This window comes from Pleurodeles waltl, chromosome 5 (genome assembly GCF_031143425.1).
Source record: "Pleurodeles waltl isolate 20211129_DDA chromosome 5, aPleWal1.hap1.20221129, whole genome shotgun sequence".
In the NCBI taxonomy this organism is placed as follows: domain Eukaryota; kingdom Metazoa; phylum Chordata; class Amphibia; order Caudata; family Salamandridae; genus Pleurodeles; species Pleurodeles waltl.
Genome location: NC_090444.1, coordinates 722,142,723 through 722,167,711, shown reverse-complemented (window position 1 = coordinate 722,167,711; position 24,989 = coordinate 722,142,723).

The following is a 24,989-nucleotide window of genomic DNA, read 5'->3' as shown; positions in this document are numbered from 1 at the left end:
TTCAGACAGAAACCAATGTCTTGAGAACAGACACATGAAAAGATTCCAAAGAGTTCACTTGAAATCAGCTTAGTGTTTTTGCTCTTCAATGGTGCCACCTCTTGGTACCCAATGGCATGATCCATCACAACCAGAATGTATTTGTTGCCTGATGCTTTGGCAGGGGGTGAAATGGACCAACTAGGTCATTGTTCACCTGCTCAAATGGCACATGTACCTCAGATAATATTACCACAGGTGCCATGGTCTTATCTTCTGCCTTACCACTCACTTTTAAGGTAGAATAGGTCCTACTGAACATTATTCTGTCCTGGTGCATCCCCGGTCAATAAAGCACGGGGTCCAACCTACCCCAGGTCTTTGTTATGCCCATTTGTCCTTCTAATGGAACTTCATGAACCAGTAACAGCAGGAAATTCCTGCACACTAAAGGATTCACTAGCCTTTTACTTGCTCTTGGCTGAGGATTTTCAGGCTTGCTATAAAGCAGTCCATCCACCAAGCCAAAATAATGTCTCCTGACCACTCACATGCTGACCTATTCCTTGCCTTCCTTCTGAAGTACCTCAAGTGTAGATAACTCAACTGTAGATGATGACTGGTGTAACTCCTTTCAGAACAGTCTTTTAATAGCTAACAAGTCCTGCAGTTGTGGTAGTAACCGGGACATAAACATAGGGTCTGCTTTGGATGCCTGATGCTCCTCTCCTGCAGGAGCAGGGGCAATGTGTGAGATGGTCTTTGGATTCATAGAGTCTGCCCTGGTCTGCTCACTACCTTTCGTGGTTCTTGCAAATCTGGTATGCTCACAATCTCCTCGTGAGGCTGACATGCACCCTGTACTAAGGGTAACTATGCAGACGTGGTCCAAGCTATATTGAATAACCTCAGCACAATCAGATCATTACCTTACAGCATCCAGCAACCTTATGGCCATTTTGCTGGTGACCTCTGCCTCATACCTGGCAAGCAGGTACCTCATGCTGTCCTCGCTTGCCAGTAGGCTTGCCAGTAGGCTTGTGCCATTGGCATCATGTCAATCTCTTCCGGTTCGAGACACTTCATCTCAGTCATAGATTTTTTATGCACCAGCATGTCATGATCTAACTTCCGTTTACCGCCCTGGTCAGATGGAGCTGAAATGCGACCTCGGTTCTTGTAGGTCCTGCTCTGGCCGAGGTAAGGACGCCCCCTTCCGGTAGACACGGTGCTGCTGACAATGGTACACCACAACAGTCCGTGCCCTCTGGAAGGAGTCCCAGAAGAAAAACCCCTAACGGAAAAAACCTTTATGACAGGAATTCCCTGGAACAGAAAAAGAAGGACACGTCAAAAATCAGAACTCCAACGGCAGGAAAAAAATAACAGGATAAGCTGGAAAGCAGAAACAAAACCTGGAATCAGAGAAAAACAGCCAGAGCATGATCACCACCAAGGGAAGTTTCGCAATGCAAAGAGAACAAGAATCTGACCCGTTATATTCCACTTAGCAGAAGTGACATGCAGGAAGAAGAACGCCATCTTAGATTGGGAAGGGAGCTATAGAAGAGGCAGAAAAAAGGCACAATTTTAGAAAAGGAAACAGATGCATGCAGGGAAACAAAATGGGAATGCTGGGAAGAAGACGAACACGGCCCCACAAGGGAAAGAAAAAAAAAGAAAGGAAGAGCCCTAGATCAGGGCATCAGGTAAGTGAAGGGCCGGGGGGAGGGGCGCAGACACCCCGTGGCAAACACCCATGTCACACGTTGAATGCGTCAAGGCCCGCTGCCGAACCCTGGGCCTCCAACCACACCGCGGGCAATAAAATATACCACAGCTGAGAAAAATAGGCCGCTGCAAGCCCCGCAATCTAAAGAATGGACCGCAGCCCTCACCACGGCCTGAGCAGGGGATGACGCAGGAGCCTGCGGCGTGACAGTAGGTCCCGTTCCCCCGAAGCCCCAGGTTTGCCTGGAAAAAGACAGAAAAAGTAACGGACCAAGAGAGGAGCTTGAACAGAAGGTGCGTCTTCCCATGAGCATTCACTAAGAGGATTGCCCTTCCAGTGAATGAAAAACTGGAGACGTCTTCAGAAAATCTGAGAGTCACATATTTCCTGAACTTCGTATTCGGGCACATCATCAACCAACTGAGGAGGGGGACAGGAGAATTGTCTGTGAAAAGGATCAGGCACATACGGCTTCAACTGAGATACATGAAACACAGGATGTATCTTCCAAGTTCGAGGTAAACGAAGACGGAATGACACTGGATTGACTTCTTGAAGGATCAGGAATGGTCCATAGTAACAGGGTTTAAATTTATTTTGTGACAGACGGAGAGGTAAAAATTTGGAGGAAAGCCAGACCTTGGTGGTCATTACAACCCTGGCGGACGGTGTTAAAGCGGTGGTAAGACCGCCAACAGGCCGGCGGTAAAAAATGTGCAATTACGACCGTAGCGGAAACCGCCAACAAAGACAGCCACTTTAACACTCCGACTGCCACGGCGGTACAAACAAACAGCGCGGCAGTCACCGCCAACAGACAGGTGGGAGACAATGTACCACCCACACTATTACAACCCACCAATCCGCCACCTTTTCCGGGGCGGATTCACCGCAGATAAAAACACGGCGGAAACAGGAATTCCGAAGGGAAAACGCTCACCTCTACACACCCCATGAGGGACGAGGCACCATGGACCCGGAACTCCAAATTCTACCTGCGAATGTCTTCCTGCTCCTCTACCAGGAGCACGAACGCCGGCGGCGAAGACCACGGTGAGTACTGCACCTACGACACAGGGGAGGAGGGGAGGGAAAAAACAGGGACACACACACGCAACACCCCCACCCCCATCCTCACCCACTACAACACACACTAATGCATGTTAATACATTACCGTTACACCCCCCAACCCCCGGAAGAATGCAAAGACAATAGAAAATGAGTGTAACCATTGTAATATATTAAAATCAAGTAGGCAAAAATATATATATACACCATTTACAAAATATATACCAAGCATAGTAGTCCAGGTAGTGCTCCAATTAAGTCAGTGGAACACTGGGCCCACACGGTATGGGCGAGGCCCACACAAGATCCCCGATCATGACAGAGAGAACACTGCAGGGGCATCAGAGAGCAACTAAACGGGCACCTCAGGGGGAGGGAAAGGGGGACCATCTTAGCCGGTTGAGTGTACGACACCAAATCCACGAGGGGGCCACATGCCCACTGTTCAATCCTGGGGAGTGCAAAGCCACAGTCTCGCAAGTCTCTACAGTGGGTGGGTTGCCCACTGTTCCATCCTGGGGAGTACAAAGCCACAGTCTCTCAAGTCTCTACAGTGGGTGGCTTGCCCACTGTTCCATCCTGGGGAGTGCAAAGCCACAGTCTCTCAAGTCTATACACTGGGTGGGTTGCCTACTGTTCCATCCTGGGGAGTGCAAAGCCACAGTCTCTCAAGTCTATACACTGGGTGGGTTGCCCACTGTTCCATCCTGGGGAGTGCAAAGCCACAATCTCTCAAGTGGATAACAGTCTCCACTGGTTCTGGAGGGGGCATGGTGCCCAGAGTGCTTCATCCTGCTAAGGACAGAGGTAGTAGATGGATCTCTCCACTGGTTCTGGAGGGGGCATGGTGCCCAGAGTGCTTCATCCTGCTAAGGACAGAGGTAGTGGATGGATCTCTCTACTGGTTCTGGAGGGTGCATGGTGCCCAGAGTGCTTCATCCTGCTAAGGACAGAGGTAGTGGATGGATCTCTCCACTGGTTCTGGAGGGGGCATGCTGACCAGAGTGCTTCATTCTGCCCGTGACGGACTCAGTAGCATCAGTGCCCTTGGCGCTCATGGGCCAGTGGTGCTTGAGGCGGCGGTCCCCTGTTCAGCTGTGCTTGAGACGGCGGTGCCCTGTTCAGCGGTGCTTGAGACGGCGGTGCCCTGTTCAGCGGTGCTTGAGGCGGCGGTGCCCTGGTCAGCGGTGCTTGAGGCGGCGGTGCCCTGTTCAGCGGTGCTTGAGACAGCGGTCTCCATTGCAGGGACTCAGCTGCTGGCGGACCTTCATGGCTCAGCGGGGCTTTTGCTGGCGGTCCTTCATGGCCCAGCGGGGCTTGTGCTGGCGGTCCTTCATGGCCCAGCGGGGCTTTTGCTGGCGGTCCTTCATGGCCCAGCAGGGCTTTTGCTGGCGGTCCTTCATGGCCCAGCGGGGCTTTTGCTGGCGGTCCTTCATGGCCCAGCGGGGCTTGTGCTGGCAGTCCTTCATGGCCCAGCGGGGCTTGTGCTGGCGGTCCTTCATGGTCCAGCGGATGTTGGTGTGTCTGCATGTGTGTGATGCTTGCGTGAGTGCCTGTGGGATGTGTGGTGCTTATGTTTGCCTGAGCTTCCCTTGTGTGTTGACGTGTGTACATGCTGGTCTGTAGGTGTGCTTGGGATAGGCTGGGGTACAGGGGATTGGGTCTGGTGGAGGAAGTTGGAGGGGGGAGGCTACACACAGTGACAATGGCTGCCATCAGTGCTGAGGCCAGAGTCTGAAAAGCTCGCTGAAGGGCCGCCTGACCAGAATGAATGCCCTCCAGGAATGCATTGGTTTGTTGCAACTGCTTTTCTACACCCTGGATGGCATTCAAAATGGTAGACTGCCCAACAGTGAGGGACCTGAGGAGGTCAATGGCCTCCTCACTGAGGGCAGCAGGTGTGACTGGGGCAGGGCCTGAGGTGCCTGGGGCGAAGGTGATGCCCACCCTCCCAGATGAGCGGGCACGGGCGAAGGCTGAGGGGCTGCTGGGAGGGCGGTGTTGGAAGGGGGGTGGCTGCTGTACCTGTAGATGGGGGCGGCACAGATGTTGCCGCCACCACAAGGGAGCTCCCATCAGAGGACGAGTCTGTGTCACTGGTCTCAGATCCTGTCCCCGCCGTGGAGCTCTCCTCGCCCTCCGTCCCACTGGTGAAGTCCGATTCCGTAGTGTGGCCCTCCATGGCCATGTGGGATGCAGCCCCCTGGTACTCCGGTGCCACTGCTCCTCCGCCTGATGATGCTAATGCACACAAGAACAGGGAGACCACAAAAAGGGGGGGATGACAGAAGAAAGACATGTTGAGTGCATGCATTACCGCTACCGTTGGTGGACACGACAGACACAGAAGCCCCCTGCCCTATGCCGCGCCCTTGGGCTCCACTGTTCAATTCCTGGGAAATGGCCTACAAGGCTATGGACGACATCTGCACACATGGATGACACAGGGGCATGACTAGGTGTAGTTGTCACTCTACAGAGGTGGGGCGGGGTGCCACATGGCCTGCCTTACGGAGGGACCTTGCCTACGGAACTCGCCCTGGCCTAGGGAAACCCACAGCCCACCTCCCCCACCCAGACCCCTCCACTGCTCGCAAAGTCAGCAGAATGCGAGTGTACTCACCCCCTTGTGGCTGCTGTGATGCCCTCAAGCGCCCATCCAACTCCAGGTACGCCACCGCCAGGATCCTGAACATCAGGGGGGTCATGGTGCGACGGGCACCCCTCCCACGTTGGGAGGCCATCCCCAGCTGAGCCTCCACCGTCTTCTTGCTCCAGCGGCGAATGTCCTCCCATCTTTTCCGACAGTGGGTGCTCCGTCTGTGGTAGACCCCCAGGGTCCAGACGTCCTTGGTGATGGCACGCCAAATATGTTTTTTCTGGTGGGCGCTGACCTACATGATTTGTACAGGGGGAAGAGAAAGTTATTACCAACTGCACCGTCAAAGTGATTGGCCCCCATCCCTACCCTTGCCATGTGGCACATGCACTCACCGTCGTTTCATGCGCGCCGCATTCTCCCCCCTTCCTTCTTACATCCACCCCTCTCCACACAGGCATAGCCCATACATCATGCTCCCAGTGTACTTACCTGTTTGTCTGGAGGACCGTAGAGTAGCGTGTACTGGGGGAGGACCCCGTCCACGAGTTTCTCCAACTCCTCCGATGTGAAGGCAGGGGCCCTTTCCCCAGACACTCGAGCCATTGTCTCCTCCAGACTGAGGTCACAGCAGCACTTGCAGTGTAGGTCCTCTCCTGTCGAAGATCAGGTATCGAGTGATTTAACAGATAGAAAATGGCAGTCACGTCCGCGGCGGTGCGTACCGTTACCACCGGCGTACATCGTCATTGGCTCCTGGGACCCATAGGGTCCAATGTTAACCAATGCAGCATTGCGCCGCGGTCTTCGACCGCCTACCGCTACGGTGTACAATGCCAGCGCAGTTACCTCACATCCCATTGTCCCACTTTAGAGGTCAGGCAGCCGCCATTTCAGGGGCCCATATGGCTTCATTTTCAACTGTGTCACACATACCTAGGCCTAGTCTCAACACACATACAGGCCACTTTTTGAGTATGAATGGTGTTCTGTGTAAGCTGTGGGTACGTACCTCTGAGTTGTTTGACTCTGTGCTCGCTGTTGTCCTTCATAGGCACCGTCCGCTGGGACATGTGAGGAGATGGCGGCATCCTCCAGTGTACCGACCGTTGGTGGACCTGTCGACAATGGAGGAAAGACATGTGATAATCACATACAGGCTTGACCGTGCCACAATCCAGGAACTGTGTACCCAGTTGGAGCCAGACCTGATGTCAGCTCTCCGCCATCCCACAGGAATCCCCCCTCAAGTGCAGGTGCTGTCAGTGCTCCATTTCCTTGCAAGTGGGTCATTTCAAACAACAGTGGCCATAGCATCAGGGATGTCCCAGCCTATGTTTTCCAATGTGTTGTCCAGAGTGTTGTCTGCCCTGCTGGAACACATGCGAAGCTACATCATTTTCCCTCAGGTGGAGGATTTGCCTACAGTGAAAGGTGATTTCTATGCCCTGGGACATATCCCCAACATCATAGGTGCCATTGATGGGACCCATGTGGCTTTGGTACCCCCCCACAGGAGTGAACAGAGGTACAGAAACTGGAAGAGTTATCATTCGATGAATGTACAGATGGTATGTTTGGCAGACCAGTACATCTCCCATGTGAATGCCATGTTCCCTGGCTCAGTGCATGACGCTTACATCCTGCGGAATAGCAGCATCCCTTATGTGATGGGCCAACTCCAGAGGCACCATGTGTGGCTATTAGGTGAGCACCTGGAAGCTAGTTAGTGGGAATGGTTGTCTGAGTCTGGGGATATCCCTCCAGGTTAGTGTGTGTCTAACAGTTGTCCCTCGCCATTTGCAGGTGACTCTGGTTACCCCAACCTGTCATGGCTACTGACCCCAGTGAGGAATCCCAGGACAAGGGCAGAGGAACGCTACAATGAGGCCCATGGGCGAACTAGGAGGGTGATCGAGCGGACCTTCGGCCTCCTGAAGGCCAGGTTCAGGTGCCTCCATATGACAGGTGGATCCCTATTCTACTCACCAAAGAAGGTGTGCCAGATCATCGTGGCCTGCTGTATGCTTCACAACTTGGCTTTGCGACAACAGGTGCCCTTTCTGCAGGAGGATGGTCCAGATGGCGGTGTTGTTGCAGCTGTGGAGCCTGTGGACAGTGAAGACGAGGAAGCAGAGGAAGAAGACATGGACAACAGGGACTCAGTGATCCAGCAATATTTCCAGTGACACACAGGTAAGAATACAAACCTGCCTACTACATGTACTTAAACACTACTACCTCTCTACTGTCTGTCGTTTTCACCCAGTGTATGGTCACTGAGTTGTCACTTTCCCTTACGATTTCACAGATATGGTTCCCACTGTGTGACATCTGCTTTGATTCCTCATGGACTAGAGCTGTGTGACATAGGTATGTTGCCACTACCAATGAAAAAGCTTTTTGGCACAGTTATTGCTAATACAGTATTCCGAAATCACAGACAGACTCCAGATTTATTTGTGCTTTAAGGGTGTTTATTTAAGTGCTCAATATTGGAGGGGGTTGTACAATGGTGAGGGGTAATGGCGGAGGAATGTCCATGGCAGAGTCCAGTCTATTAGTCTCACAGGTGCATTGCCTAAATGGGCATAGGAAGTGGAGCTAGGACAGTTTGAGGATGGACAGGATGACAAAGTGGGACTTTAGGATGACTATGAGGTTGGTCTAATTTCTTGGCGGGGGTCTTGGCATCGTTCTCTGTCTTTGTCCTGGATCTCAGGGACTGTTTGCGAGGTGGTTCTCCATCTGCAGGGGATGGGGTGCTGGTGTGGTGGTCCTGTGGCGGTGCCTCCTGTCCATTAGCGCTGGCGGAGGTGGTGGGCAGTTCATCGTCCAGGCTAGTGTCAGGGGCCCCTTGTAGTGCCACATTGTCCCACCTGGTGTTGAGTACTTCCTTCAGCACCCCTATGATGGTTCTGAGTTCCTCCCTGAAGCCCATATACTGTTCCTCCTGCAGGCGCTGGGTCTCCTGAAACTTGGCCAGTACCGTTGCCATTGTCTCCTGGGAGTGGTGGTAGGCTCCCATGATGGAGGAGAGGGCCTCGTGGAGAGTGGGTTCCCTGGGCCTGTCCGCCCCCTGTCGCACAGCAGCCCTCCCAGTTCCCCTGTGTTCCTGGGCCTCCGTCCCCTGGACCGTGTGCCCACTACCACTGCCCCCAGGTCCCTGTTGTTGGGGTGGTGGGTTAGCCTGGGTTCCCTGTAGTGGTGGACACACTGCTGATTGACGTGTCCTGGGGGCGGAGGTATGGGCCCGCTGGGTGGGTGTTGTGCTGGTGTTTCCAGAGGGGGAAGCTCTGTAGTGGTCTGTGACTGGGTGTGGGGAACCGACTGTCCCGAGGTCCCCGATGGGCCGGGCTGGTCATCTAGATCCAGTTGGACAGAGGTGCTGTCATCACTGTGGGCCTCTTCTGTTGGTGGTGTGGACATGTGTGGACCCTCTTGTCCGGTGACGTTGGGTAGGGGTCCTGCAGGGGTATAAAAGCATGATTATTGTATCTGTGTGTGTCAAGGTGTGCAGTGGGTGGGTGACCGTGTACCCCAGTGCTAGCATTCCTGTGTAGGACCTTGTGTGATGATGGTTTAGGGGGGTGTATGGGTATGTGCAGTGGGCATGCTTTAGTGATGGGTGTCCATGCTTTGGTGTTGCATTCAGGGCTTGGTGTTGGGATGGGTGGTTTGTGACAGTGGGACATTTGTGAGGAGTAGAAGTCATGGGGGTGAGTGTGAGGGTGGGGGTATGTGCTGGCATGCAGGTAGGGTGGGGGATGTAATAGTAAAGCTTTGACTTACCAGAGTCCATTCCTCCACCTACTACTGCTAGGCCCTCAGTATGCAGAATCGCCAAGACCTGCTCCTCCCATGTTGTTAGTTGTGGGGGAGGAGGTGGGGGTCCGCCGCCAGTCCGCTGAACCGCCAGGTGGTGTCTGGAGACCACAGAACGCACCTTTCCCCGTAGGTCATTCCACCTCTTCCTGATGTCCTCCCGATTTCTTGGGTGTTGTCCCACTGCGTTGACCCTGTCCACTATTCTTCGCCATAGCTCCATCTTCCTTGCAATGGAGGTGTGCTGCACCTGTGATCCGAATAGCTGTGGCTCTACCCGGACAATTTCCTCCACCATGACCCTGAGCTCCTCCTCCGAGAACCTGGGGTGTCTTTGCCGTGCCATGGAGTGGAGTAGGTGATGTGTGGGGTGGTGTGTGTGGTGATAAGTGTGCTGATATGTAGTGGTGTGTTGTGTGAGGTGCGTGGAAGTTATGTGGGTGATGGTGTTGTGTGCCTGTGGATGCTAGTGTTGTTGATGGTGGTGACTCTCTCTGGATTTCGTTCGTGATTTGTGGTCGTAAGGGTTTGTGGGTGATGTGGGTGTGTGTTTTATATTGTATTGAGTGTGTGGGAGTGGTGTGTGTATGTGTATCACGTGTGTGTATTTCGAATTGTCCAATGTGGCTGTGTTTTGGAAATGTGTTTGTATTTTGAGCGCGGCGGTGTGTACTGCCAATGGAATACCGCGGTTGAAAGACCGCCGCGTGGATTCGTGGGTCGTGATAGTGTGGGCGTATTTCTGTTGGCGTTATGGTGGAGGTTTTGTTATCGCCAGTTTATCACTGACCTTTGGTGTGGCGGACTTGTGTGGGTGTCTGAATTTTGGCGGATTCCGAACTGTGGGTCATAATAGCTGTGGTGGAATTCCACGGCCGCGGCGGTGTGTTGGCGGTCTTCTGCACGGCGGTAAGCGGCTTTTACCGCCAATGTTGTAATGACCGCCCTTGTCTCTGACTTGATAAGATGGAGCATCACATCGTCTCTTATCAGCAATCTTTTTCATTCGTAGTTTGGTAGCTAGAAGATTGGAATGTATTATATGTTGGATTTCTACGTAGTCATTGAGCAAACTATGTAATAGCAGGCAGTGTAGATGATCCCTGATAGTAACAGCAAAGGATTTAGGATGAAAGCTATAAGAGCAAAAAAAAAGAGTGACCTTTGAAGCACTATGTACTGCGTTGTTATATGAGACTTCGGCTTTCCGTTTACTGCCCTGGTCAGATAGAGCTGAAGTGCGACCTCGGTTCTTGTAGGTCCTGCTCTGGCTGAGGTAAGGGCGACCCCTTCGGGTAGCCACGGTGCTGCGGACAATGGTACGCCACAACAGTCTGTGCCCTCCAAAAGGAGTCCCAGAGAAAAAAATTCCTAAGGGAAAAAACATCTATGACAGGAACTCCCTGGAACAGAAAAAAAAGGACAAGTCAAAAATCCGAACTCCAACGCCAGGAAAAGAATAACAGGATAAGCTGGAAAGCAGAAACAAAAACTGAAATCGGAGAAAAGCAGTCAGAGCATGATCACCACCAAGGGAAGTCTTTCAATGCAAAGAGAACAAGAATTTGACCCGTTATATACCACGTAGCAGGAAGTGACATGCACGAAGGAGAACGCCATCTTAGATTGGGAAGGGAGCTATAGAATAGGCAGAAAAAAGGCACCATTTTAGAAAAGGAAAGAGATGCATGCAGGGAAACAAAATGAGAATGGTGGGAAGAAGAAGAACATGGCACCACAAGGAAAATGAAAAAAAAGAAGAAAGGAAGATCCCTAGATCAGGGCATCAGGTAAGTGAAGGGCCGGGGGAGGAGCGCATACACCCCGTGGCAAACAATTATGCTGCGCTTTGAACGCGCCTAGGCCAACCGCCCAACCCTGGGCCTCCGACCGCGCCACGGGCAATAAAATATACCTCGCTGATTAAAAAGGCCACTGCAAGCCCCACGATCCAAAGAACGGACCGCACCCCTCACCGCGGCCTGAGCAGGGGAAGCCACGGGAGACTGCAGCCTGACACAGCATCCCTTAAGGCACAAACTTTGGTCTAAGTGTTACCTGACTCCAGTACAAACCCCATGGTGTTTGGATGGATGTGCTTGAGAGTATATAGGTCCCTTTTCTAGATGTTCATCCATACTATGTTGAGAGCTACAGAACCCTCTCTAGTCACCTCTCCTATAGATAACACACTACATATTTGGGTAGTTATTGGTAAAGGATCCTTAATAGGACACAATTTTTTGTAATGTCCTTCCTTGTGGCATTTATATCTAATCACCACTTTAGGCATAAGGAAAGCCTCTCTTTCTCCTTGTGCTCCTGGTTAGGCCCCCAGTTCACTTTCTGGATGTGTCTAATCCTTGACCCTCGGGCACTGTGCTAGACCTTCCTTTCCAGTTCGGAACTAGTCTGATGAAAGTTCTTCTTTCGATTTGGCTTACAACTATATTATTCCAGGCCCTAGTTAACCCTGTTGGCTAACCACTTATCAACCATCACTGAACATTTCACTGGATCATTTTCAGTTAATTAAGGCAGGTATTTGGTGGTTGGACATGGACTGGGAAAGAGGTTTCCAACCTTTTGACTTCTGTGGACCCCCACTTTGTCATTACGGGAGCCCTGGGACCCCTACTAAATTTTTATTTGAATACCTCCTCCCCTCATTCTTTACTGAAAGCTGGAGACCTAATCTGTTAATATTTAATTTTCTAAGCAGTCGCAGACCCCCGTAGGAGACTTTGAGAACCCCCAGGAGTCGTGGACCACAGGTTGGGAACCACTTCACTAGGCATACGGCGTATGGGGAGAGGCGTAGACAGAGTGGATATATGCCAAGATGAGCATACGTTTCTATGATTTCTGTTCTTTCTTTGTTTATACTCACTATAGAGACATCTAGTGTGAATGCTACTGACATTCAAAACTCAAAAAAGTGCAGAAAATAATGAGACAGCTATTGCCTGAGTGGAGTAGTGCTCTCCTCCCTGGCTCACTCTATCACTACCAGTTGGCTAAAGGGATGAAAATCTCATGTTTCCATCCCTCTGGTCAACTCATTCCAATAACACAGCACCTCATGAATCCAGTTTAACAGAACACCATCAGTTCTCTTGTCTTACAAAATCTATGAAGGTAGAGGGATTGCTTATTTGATCTTACTTGATCAGAGTTTCCTCTGTGTTCTTACTCTTCATATTATCGGTCACAGGCATTCTCTTAATGACATCTGTTTCTTCCATAGGCTTTTTATTAGGGCTGCAACTTTGGAGAACTTTTTTCAATCTTCATGATTTACAAACAATCTCAAAACTCATAAACCATTATGAAAGTATAACTAGTGAAACCTGTTACATATGTGTGCATAGGCTCTTCTGGAACTTTGACAAGTAGTCCCTCAGAATCGAAAGAGGATTTGCCTTTCCCAGTATTAACTTAAGGTTATCCTGTTCCACGGCTATAGCTTCTCTCTCCAATTCTATCTTTCTCTTTCAATGTATTTTCTTGTATTTTCTTTTCATTTCTTCCTTCCTTGTATCCCTGGCCCATTCTTCCCGTCTCTTCCTCTTCATATCCTCTTGTTCCTGTTGAGCCAACCTCAGCATCTCTCATTCAACTCCCTGACCTTTTCGTCTCCCTCAGCCATAGCTTTCTAACTAGACAACGAAATATCTTGGGTCTCTGCTAATTTGATTACATCTTAGGCTATGACTCCTGAAGCCAGTGACAGTGTAACCCTTGAAATTTGGGTGGAGATTGTCTAGGCAAAACTATGGAATGCGTACTTGGTGACACCCTCAAAGTGTGACTGGGACAACCCTGTGCTAAGGAGCTAAGAAAGCCCAGAACCACAGGACTTTCTCCCTGGGTTCCTACTATGGTATTGCCTACTGAGACCAACACAGTTCTGTCCCCTTCTCCAAGTTTCTCTATTTGGTCCTTGACAAAATTCATAAAGATTTCCCTATCCTTCTTCCTGGCAGCCCTTCACCGTTTCTGTAAACACAGGTGCCTTAACTGTTCTAAGGACAGGGTGTCAAGGTCTACTCCCACCAACCTTGTATCTGCCATTTCTCTGGTCAAGTAATGGTGTGTTATGCTGCGTTTTTTTGTTCTCTTCACAACAGGCAGAACTGGAGTCAATAGATCTCACACTACTTGCTATCAATTGTCAGAACCCATTCAGGGGTAATGGAGCAAGCAGAATTTACTGGGCACCAGCCATAGAGGTTTAGGTCCTTTTAGCTCCTTCTGTCTCTCCTGCTTCAGGGCCTAACCTACCATAATTGTGCAAATCGAATACAAAGTATACTTATTCAACAGTTGACCCTCAAAGGTAGCGAGACAATCAGCACAAGGTTACTCTTCTCAGGTAGGTAGTGTGGTGGCAGCCACAATAGACACAATAAGTACTGCCCAGCCCAATTTCTTTTTGTGAAAAAGAGAAGCACTTTATTACACTCTAAAATGCAATATTATGTACCAAACTATTGAAGGCATACATTTTGTGCATGTATTATAGGCATTTCTTCACAGAAACCAGTCAGGTTTAATGTAAGCACAGGAGCAGGATATTGAACGCTCAAGTAGCTCCCTTGGTACTGTGACTAGTTCAGTTCTTATAAATATCCAATCGCTCAGGGCCCAATTCACAAAGGTAACTTACACCTTTGAGTAAGTTTACAACTTTTAGGCATTCATAAACTATAGTTTTATAGTAACTTACACTTTTGTAGTATCTTACACTTTTGTAGTAAGTCCAACTCTATACATTGCCAACCTCTTGTACTGCAACACCCTTCCGTAGAAAATAATGGCGGTAGGGACTTACTACAAATGTGTAAGTTACCATAAAAGTGTAAGTTGCTACAAAAGTGTAGTTTGTGAATACGAAAAAGTAATACATCTACTCAAAACTCAAATTTGTATGTTACTACAAATGTGCAGTTATGACATTGTCCAAACCCACTTCAGTGCAATGCCGGAGGCACTCACAAGGAGAGTTCAACAGTTCTCAGCTTTACCTGGTTATTGATCCTCAGATGTGATGAGTACTTGTCTAGGATTCTTGAGTAAGATGCATGGGCAGTCCTGCCTTCTTTGGCTTCTCTCAGTGCATCCTCACACTGGTCAGCAGGTCACTGGGCCACCGTCGATCTGCCCAGGGTCTCTGAAGTAGAGGGGAGAACTTGCTAGTCAGCAGGGTCACCACCTTTCCCTTCGGTTTTTGGCAGAGAAGTCCTCTGGATGGATCAGAATGGTTGCTCATAGCTGTTGGTACATCAAGGGGGTCCTTCCAACCCTGGCGGTCGGTGTTAAAGCGGCGGCTAACCCGCCAACAGGCTGGCGGTTAAAAAAATGGAATTCTGACCCTGGCGGAACCCGCCAACAGAGACCGCCACTTTAACACTCCAACCGCCACAGCGGGACAAACAAACAGCGCAGCGGTCACCACCAACAGACAGGCGGAAGACAATGTACCGCCCACCCTATCACAACCCACCAATCCGCCACCTTTTCCGGGGCGGTAGCCCCGCCGATAAAAACACGGCGGAAACAGACATTTCAAACCTAAAACGCTCACCTCCATACACCCCACGAGGAATCTGGACAGCATGGAACCCGAATTACACATCCTACCAGCTATTGTATTCCTGCTCCTCTACCAGGAGCACGAACGCCGGCACAGAAGACAACGGTGAGTACTGCACCTACGACACAGGGGAGGGGGGAGGAGAAAATATTACGGGGACACACATACGCGACACCCCCACCCCCACCCACTACGACACACACATCAATGCATAGCAATACATCACTGTTACAACCCACAAATCCCCCGAAAGAATGCAAAGACAAAAGGAATAGATCATAAACAGTCGAATATATTGTATTATTGCCTTATAAAAATATCACACATCTAAAACTAATATATGCATAAATATTAAAAGTCCGATAATTCTAGCTGTCATTGTCCGTGGACCACTGGGCCCAAATCACATGGGCAAGGCCCACACAAGATACCTGACACCAACGGAGAGAACACTGCAGGGGCATCAGATAGAAAAACTACAGGCACCTCAGGGGGAAGGGAAGGGGGGGCACCTCAGCCACATGAGTACACGACGCCAGATCCACGAGGTGCCTCCATGGCCACTGTCCCATCTGTGCAAAGCCACAGTCTCACAAGTCTCTACACTGGGTGGGTTGCCCACTGTGCCATCCTGGGGAGTGCAAAGCCACAGTCTCACAAGTCTCTACAGTGGGTGGGTTGCCCACTGTGCCATCCTGGGGAGTGCAAAGCCACAGTCTCTCAAGTCTCTACAGTGGGTGGGTTGCCCACTGCCATATCCTGGGGAGTGCAAAGCCACAGTCTCTCAAGTCTCTACAGTGGGTGAGTTGCCCACTGTGCCATCCTGGGGAGTGCAAAGCCACAGTCTCTCAAGTCTCTACAGTGGGTGGGTTGCCCACTGTTCAATCCTGGGGAGTGCAAAGCCACAGTCTCTCAAGTGGATAACAGTCTCCACTGGTACTGGAGGGGGACTGGTGACCAGAGTGCTTTGTGCAGCCCTGCCCGACACAGATGCAGGCCTGCCCCTTCCGCCAATGGGCCAGCGGTGCTTGAGATGAAGGGCACAGTTCAGCGGTGCTTGAGATGAAGGGCCCAGTTCAGCGGTTCTTGAGACGGCGGTGCCCAGCGGAGCGGTGCTTGAGATGAAGGGCCCAGCGGAGCGGTGCTTGAGATGAAGGGCCCAGCGGAGCGGTACTTAGGATGAAGGGCCCAGCGGAGCGGTGCTTGAGACGGCGGTGCCCAGTTCAGCGGTGCTTGTTTGAAAGGGCCCTGTTCAGCGGTGCTTGAGATGGCGGTGCCCAGTTCAGCGGTGCTTGAGACGGCGGTGCCCAGTTCAGCGGTGCTTGTTTGAAAGGGCCCTGTTCAGCGGTGCTTGAGACGGCGGTGCCCAGTTCAGCGGTGCTTGAGACGGCGGTGCCCTGTTCAGCGGTGCTTGAGACGGCGGTGCCCAGCGGAGCGGTGCTTGAGATGAAGGGCCCAGCGGAGCGGTGCTTGAGATGAAGGGCCCAGTTCAGCGGTGCTTGAGATGAAGGTCCCAGTTCAGCGGTTCTTGAGACGGCGGTGCCCAGCGGAGCGGTGCTTGAGATGAAGGGCCCAGCGGAGCGGTGCTTGAGACGGCAGTGCCCAGTTCAGCGGTGCTTGTTTGAAAGGGCCCTGTTCAGCGGTGCTTGAGACGGCGGTGCCCAGTTCAGCGGTGCTTGAGACGACGGTGCCCTGTTCAGCGGTGCTTGAGACGGTGGTGCCCAGCGGAGCGGTGCTTGACATGAAGGGCCCGGCGGAGCGGTGCTTGAGATGAAGGGCCCAGCGGAGCGGTGCTTGAGATGAAGGGCCCAGCAGAGCGGTGCTTGAGACGGCGGTGCCCTGTTCAGCGGTGCTTGAGACAGCGGTGCCCAGCGGAGCGGTGCTTGAGATGAAGGGCCCAGCGTAGCGGTGCTTGAGATGAAGGGCCCAGCGGAGCGGTGCTTGAGACGGCGGTGCCCAGTTCAGCGGTGCTTGTTTGAAATGGCCCTGTTCAGCGGTGCTTGAGACGGCGGTGCCCAGTTCAGCGGTGCTTGTTTGAAAGGACCCTGTTCAGCGGTGCTTGAGACGGCGGTGCCCAGTTCAGCAGTGCTTGAGACGGCGGTGCCCTGTTCAGCGGTGCTTGAGACGGCGGTGCCCAGTTCAGCGGTGCTTGATTGAAAGGGCCCAGTTCAGCGGTGCTTGTTTGAAAGGGCCCAGTTCAGCGGTTCTGGCACAGGCATGGGTGTCACTCGCCACCTGGCATGTGGCTGGCAGGGCCTTCCTGCCCATCTGTCCGTTGGCTTGCGGGGCCCTCCTGGGCTGCCGTACCGGGCCTCTGAGTGTCCTCCTGCACACCTGGGAGGGGGCTGGTGGGGCACCCCTGGGCAGCTGGCCTGCTGCCGGACTTGTCGGGCGTGCTGCCCTTCCCACCCTTCCCTGGTCATCTGTGGCCCTTTGACACCTTTGGCGGTGTGCCAGGTGGCACCCCACTTCCAGACGGAGCCAGGGTAGGGATTTTGGTCCCTGGTGTCCGTGGCCTCTCGCGCCGGGCACTGCTAACTTTTGGGTGCTTTTCCGGGGGTGGGCTGGCCGTGCTTTGGCTCCTCGCCGGAGTTGTTGCCCTTGAGGGTGGGGGACTCCACAGTCCTTGGACAACAGTCCTGATAGGTCCTGGTTTGGTGGTGGCTGAGGTGCTGATTGCAGGCTTAGGAGATGGACGGGGTGGGGGAGTTGTTGGAAAGAGGTTAAGGTTGGCAAGGAAAAGCAATTTGGAAAGAGAGTGACGGGTAGGTGTAGTGGGTATGGGAGTGGAGGAAGAGCATGTGGTTGTAGGAGTGTGAAGTCTGGTGTCTTTGGTTGCAGGTGCTTGGGCTGGAGGCTGTCGTGAGGTGGATGGCTGTTGGGTGGGTGGCTGCTTGCGTTTGTGTGGTTTGGAAGAGGGGGTGACAGACACACTGGGAGAGGACACAGGGGACGTGTAAATGGTAGTGGGGGTGGTGACTGCACGTGTGCGGAGTGTTCTGGTGGGTGTGCTGGTGATGGACGTAGTGGCTGAAGATGTTGTGCATGCAAGTGTGAGTGGAGACGTCACAGGGAGGGAGGAGGGAGACGAGGAGGAGGGGGACACAGTGAAGGCAGTGGCTGTTGGTATGTCAGCATGTGGATGTTGCTTGTGTGAATGCTTGTGTGATGTGTGGTGCTTATGTCTGGATGAGCTTCCCTTGAGTGTTGAGGTGTGTGCAGGCTGGTCTGATGGTGTGTCTGGGATAGGCAGAGGTACTGGGGATTGGGTCTGGGTGGATGAAGTTGGAGGGAGGAGGCTAGAGACAGGGACAATAGCTGCCGTCAGTGCTGAGGCCAGAGCGTTGAACGATCGCTGATGGGCAGCCTGACCCGAATGAATGCCCTCCAGGTATGCATTACTCCAGTGCACCTCCCTTTCTACACCCTGGACGGCATTCAAAAGGGTAGACTGCCCAACAATGATGGTCCTCAGGAGGTCAATGACCTCCTCACTGAGGGCAGCAGGGGTGACTGGGGCAGGGCCTGATGTGCCTGGGGCGAAGGAGATGCCCACCTTCCTGGGCGAGCAGGCACGGGGCGAAGGCTGAGGGGCTGCTGGGAGGGCGGTGCTGGTGCGCTGGGTGGCGGCTGTACCTGTTGTTGCGGGGGGCACGGATGTTGCCGCCACCACAAGGGAGCTCCCTTCAGAGGACGAGTCGCTGCCACTGACATCAGCACGAGTCCCCGCTGTGGAGCTCCCCTCGCCCTCCGTCTCACTGGTGAAATCCGAGTCAGTTGCATGGCCCGCCATGGCCATGTGGGATGCAGCTCCCTCGTGCTCCGATGCCACTTCTCCTCCGCCTGATGATGCTGATGCACACATGAACAGGAAGACCACAAAAAAGGGGGGGGGAGAAATAAAGACATGTTGAGTGCATGGATTACCGCTACCGTTGGCGGACAACACAGACACAGAAGCCCCCTGCACTTCGCTGCGCACTTGGGGTCCACTACTCAATCCGTGGGACATGGCCTACAAGCCTATCGACGACAACTGCACACATAGATGACACAGGGCCATGGATACCTGAACTTGGCACCCTACAGAGGTGGGGGGCGGGGGCACAGGGCCATGCCTTACGGAGGGGCCTAGCCTACAGAATTCGCCCTGGCCTAGGGAGCCCTACAGCCCTCCTCCCCCACCCAGACACCTCCACTGCGCGCAAAGTCACCAGAATGAGAGTGTACTCACCCCCTTGTGTCTGCTGTGATGTCCTCACGCGCCGCTCCAAATCGGGGTAGGCCACCGCCAGGATCTGGGACATCAGGGGGGTCAATTGACGACTGGCACCCCGCCTACGTTGGGAGGCCATCCCCAGCAGAGCCTCCGCCGTCTTCCTGCTCCCGCGGCGGATGTCCTCCTACCTCTTCCGGCAGTGGGTGCCCCGTCTGTTGTGGACCCCCAGGGTCCGGACGTCCTTGGCGATGGCACGCCAAATCGCGATTTTCTGGTGGGCGCTGACCTATGTGACAAGTACAGGGAGAGAATAATTGTCATCACCTTCTGCATGCTCGATGTGAGTGGCCTCCCATCCCCACCCTTGCCATGTGGCACATGCTCTCATCTGTCGTCTGATACATGACTCAATCGCTCCCCTCCCCACCATCTTTCATCCACCCAACTCACCCCAGGCATTGCCCACAAAGCATGCTCCCAGTGTACTTGCCTGTTGGTCTGGAGGACCGTAGAGTTCCCCCATCCACAAGTTTCTCCAATTCTTCAGAAGTGAAGGCAGGGGCCCTTTCCCCAGTCGCAGCAGCCATTGTCTCTTCCAGACCGAGGTCACAGCAGCACTTGCAGTGTAGGTCCTCTCCTGTGGAAGATCAGGTATCGAGTGATTAAGCAGATAGAAAATGGTGGTCACGCCCACGGCGGTGCGTACCGCGGCGGTGCGTACCGCGACCGCCGGCGCACATCGTCATTGGCTCCTGAAACCCATAGGTTTCAATGTAAACCAATGCGGCTTTGCGCCATGGTCTTCGACCGCCTACCGCCACGGTGTGCCACGCCAGCGCATTGACCTCACATCCCATTGTCACACTTCACAGGTCAGGCAGCCGCCATTTCAATGGCCCACATGGCTGAATTTCTACTGCGTCACACATACCTAGGCCTTTCCTCAACAATCATACACACAATTCAATGCATAGTGAATCGTGTTGTGTGCAAGCTGTGGGAACGTACCTGTGGGTTGATTGACTCTGTGCTCGCTGTTGTCCTTCCTAGGCACCGTCCGCTTGGCAATGCGAGGAGATGGAGGAATCTTCCCGTGTACAGACCACTGGTGGACCTGTCGACAATGGAGGAACGACATGTCATTCTGACATACAGGCTTGACCGAGCCACTATACATGAACTGTGTGCCCAGCTGGAGGCAGACCTGATGTCACCCATCCGCCAACCCACAGGGATCCCCCCTCTAGTGCAGGTGCTGTCAGTACTCCATTTCTTACCAAGTGGGTCATTTCAAACAACAGTGGCCATATCATCAGGGATGTCTCAACCTATGTTTTCCAAGGTGTTGTCCAGAGTGTTGTCTGCCCTGCTCAAACACATGAGGAGCTACATCATTTTCCCTAAGGTGGGGGATTTGCCTACAGTGAAGGGTGACTTCTTTGCCCTTGGACATATCCCCAACATCATAGGTGCCATTGATGGGACCCATGTGGCTTTGGTACCCCCCAGAGAAAGTGAACAGGTGTACAGGAACAGGAAAAGTTATCATTCGATGAATGTACAGATGGTCTGTTTGGCAGACCAGTACATCTCACATGTTAATGCCAAGTTCCCTGGCTCTGTGCATGACGCCTACATCCTGCGCAATAGCAGCATCCCGTATGTGATGGGTCAACTCCAGAGGCACCGTGTGTGGCTATTAGGGGACTCTGGTTACCCCAACCTTTCCTGGCTATTGACCCCAGTGAGGAATCCCAGGACCAGGGCAGAGGAACGCTACAATGAGGCCCATGGGCGGACTAGGAGGGTGATCGAACGCACCTTTGGCCTCCTGAAGGCCAGGTTCAGGTGCCTCCATATGACAGGTGGATCCCTAATGTACTCACCAAAGAAGGTGTGCCAGATCATCGTGGCCTGCTGTATGCTTCACAACCTGGCTTTGCGCCGCCAGGTGCCTTTTCTGCAGGAGGATGGTCCAGATGGTGGTGTTGTAGCAGCTGTGGAGCCTGTGGAGAGTGAAGAAGAGGAAGCCGAAGAGGACGACATAGACAACAGGAACACAGTAATAGAGCAATACTTTCAGTGACACACAGGTAAGAGTAGACACCGGCATATTACATTTACTTAAAGACTCCTACCTCTCTATTGTCTGACTTTTTCCCCCAGTGTATGGTAACTGTGTTGTGACTTTCCCTTCCGTTTTCAGAGCTGTGGGCCCCATTGCGTGACATCTGCTTTGTTTCCCCATGGACTACAGCTGTGTGACAGCGGTTTGTTGGCATCGCAATGTGAATAACAATTTTGGCACTGTCATGTCTAATACATTTGTTAAAATCACAGACAGACTCCAGATTGTTTATGTGCAATAAGTGTGTTTATTCAAGTGCTCTAATTTGGATGGGTGGTTGCAAATCGGTGCGGGGTGATGGTGGAGGATTGTCCATGGCAGAGTCCAGACTATCAGGTTCACAGGTGCATTGTCCAAATGCCTGTGGGAAGTGGAGCAGGGGCAGTTTAAGGTTGGACAGGGTGACAATGTGGGACAGTGGGATGACAATCAGGACGGTGTCCTTTGCTGGCGGGGGTCTTGACATGTTACTCTGTCTTCTTCCTGGATCTCAGGGCCCGCTTGCGGGGTGGTTCTCCTTCTGCAGGGGGTGGGGTTCTGGTGGCCTGTTGGTCTTCTGTCGGGGCCTCCTGTCCACTAGCGCAGGCGGAGGTGGTAGCCAGTTCTTGGTCCATGCTAGTGTCAGGGGCCCTTTGAGGTGCCACAGTGGTCCGCAAAGTGGAGATTAACTCATCCAGGGCCACTACGATGGTACCCATGGCGGTACTGATGTTTCTCAGTTCCTCCCTGAACCCCATATACTGTTGTTTCTGCAGAAGCTGGATTTCCTGAAACCTGCCCAGGACCGTCGCCATCGTCTCCTGGGAGTGGTGGTATGCTCCCATGATGGAGGAGAGGGCCTCGTGGAGAGTGGGTTCCCTTGGCCTGTCCCCCCCCTGTCGCACAGCTGCCCTCCCAGTTCCCCTGTTTCCTTGGGCCTCCGTCCCCTGGACCGTGTGCCCACTACCACTGCCCCCAGGTCCCTGTTGGTGTTGGGGTGGTGGGTTAGCCTGGGTTCCCTGTAGTGGTGGACACACCGCTGATTGACATGTCCTGGGGACAGAGGTATGGGCCCGCTGGGTGGGTGCTGTGCTGTTGTTCCCAGAGGGGGGAAGGTCTGCTGTGGCCTGAGCCTGTCTGAGGGGAACCGACTGTCCCGAGGTCCCCGATGGACCGGGCTGGTCATCTAGATCCAGGGAGACAGAGCTGCTGTCATCACTGTGGGCCTCTTCTGGGGGTGGAGGGGACATTTGTGGACCTGGCGTTCGGGTCCTGCAGGGGTATAAAAGTATGGTTATTGCTTCTGTGTGTGTCAATGGTGTGCAATGGGTGGGTGCCCGTGTACCCCAGTGCTGGCATTCCTTTGTGGGGGCTGTTGTGACGGTGTTTTGGGGGGGGGGGTGATGGGTATGTGCATTGGGCATGCTTTGGTGATGGGTGTCCATGCTTTGGGGCCACATGCAGGGCTAAGTTTTGGGATGGGTGGGTTGTGATGGTGAGACATTTGCAAGGGGTAGTTGTGAAGGGGTGAGGGTGGGGGTATGAGTTGGCAAGCAAGTGGGGTGGGGGGGATGAAGTAGTGAAGATGAGACTTACCAGAGTCCATTCCTCCAGATACTCCAGCGAGGCCCTCAGGATGCAGGATGTTCAAGACTTGCTCCTCCCATGTTGTAAATTCTGGGGGAGGAGGTGGGGGTCCGCCGCCAGTCCGCTGTACCGCGATGTTGTGCCTTGATACCATGGAACGCACCTTCCCCCGTAGGTTGTTCCACCTCTTCCTGATGTCCTCCCGATTTCTTGGGTGCTGTCCCACAGCGTTGACCCTGTCCACTATTCTGCTCCATAGCTTCATCTTCCTGGCAATGGTGGTGTGCTGCACCTGTGTCCCGAACAGCTGGGGCTCTACTCGTAGGATTTCCTCCACCATGACCCTGAGTTCAGCATCTGAGAACCTGGGGTGTCTTTGAGGTGCCATGGGGTGGTGTAGATGATGTGTGGGGTGGAGTGTGTAGTGATAGGTGGGGTGGTATTTAGAGGTGTGTTGTGTGAGGTGCGTGGAAGTTCTGTGGGTATTGGTATTGTGTGCCTGTGGATGCTTGGTAGTTGACTGTGGTGTCTCTCTCTGGTCTTCGTTTGAAATTTTTGGCCGTAGGGGTTTGTGGGTGATGTGGGTGTGTGTTTTATAATGTATTGGGTGTGTGGGAGTGGTGTGTGTATGTGTATCAGTTGTGTGTATTTCGAATTGTCCAATGTGGTAGTGTTTTGTATGTGTATGTGTATTTTGACCGCGGCGGTGTGTACCGCCAATAGAATACCGCGGTTGAAAGACCGCCGCGTGGATTCGTGGGTCGTAATGGCATGGGCGTATTTCTGTTGGCATGACGGTGGAGGTTTGGCCATCGCCAGTTTATCGCTGACCTTTGGTGTGGCGGACTTTTGTGGATGGCGGTATTTTGGCGGTTTGCCTAGTGTGGGTCAGAATGACCGTGGGGGTTTACCGCGACCGCGGCGGTGTTATGGCGGTCTTCTGTCTGGCGGTAAGCGCGTTTTACCGCCAAGGTTGGAATGACCACCCAAGTCAAGGTTGCTCATAGCGGCAGGTTGTGGTTTCTTATGGCTGTAGAACATGCAGGTGGATAAATACAATAGCAGTCACACCTGTTTTCAGGATGAATGTTTCATATGAGGTTATGTTGGGAAATTGTGAAACCCACTCCAAGTTCATGTCAACTCTGGTTACACTCCCACCAGTAATATATGATTTTTCAAGCTGCCTCAGTGCACCTAGGCACAATGGCTGGAGTTTTCCTTTGTAGTTGTCTCTCTGCAGGGGTCCTTCCTTTCTCTTAGCAGACCAGCAGTTCCAAAGTCACAGACAGATCCACAGTTCCTTTCTGAAATACTGCACATTTCAGTTGATGTCCCATCACTTCCTGGAGAGTGGCTGCATAAGGCACTAAGGCCCTAATCATGACATTGGTGGTAAATCCCGCTTACCGCTGCGGTGACGGCCACCAAAATACCACTGCGGGGGCAAATATCAGTTCGCCATATTATGACACACACCCCAATCCAAAAGAATACTGCCACTTACACAAATCGGCCAGCCCAAAGGTGAGTGCTAAACACAACAACGCTCACAACATTATGACCCGCAAATCACCACGGCGGACATTCAATGGAGGTAAACCATTGGCAGTACACACCACCATGCTCAGAATGGACACCCACATACAAAACAACACCACATTGGCCAATACAAAAACACACACCTGACACTCATACACACACCACGCCTACCCCCCTACCAACAGCACTTTAAAACACACACCCATATTACCCACAACCCTTTACAAACAACAGTTGCTGCCAGGAGATTGACACGAACCGCACAGAGACAACTAGACACACACACCACATAACCCATACATTCCTCACGCACACACCCCACCATATTACTCAACACACTCTCACCAACACACACTACACAGCACCCATGTCCCTACAAAGGCACCCCCTGTTTTACTGATGAGGAATTAAGGGTCATGGTGGAGGAAATTGTCAGGGTTTAGCCACAGCTGTTTGGGGCACAGGTACAGCAGATATCCATTGCCAGGAAGATGGAGCTATGGTGGAGAATCATGGTCAGGGTTAACGCTGTGGGACAGCATCCAAGAAAAAGGGACAACATCAGGAAGAGGTGGAATGACCTACGGGGGAAAGTACGTTCAGTGGCAACAAGGCACCAACTTGCCATACAGAGGACTGGCGGTGGACCCCCACCTCCTTCCCCCAGCTCACAGCATGGGAGGAGCAAGCCTTGGCATTGCTGCATCCTGAGGGACTCTCTGGAGTAGCCGGAG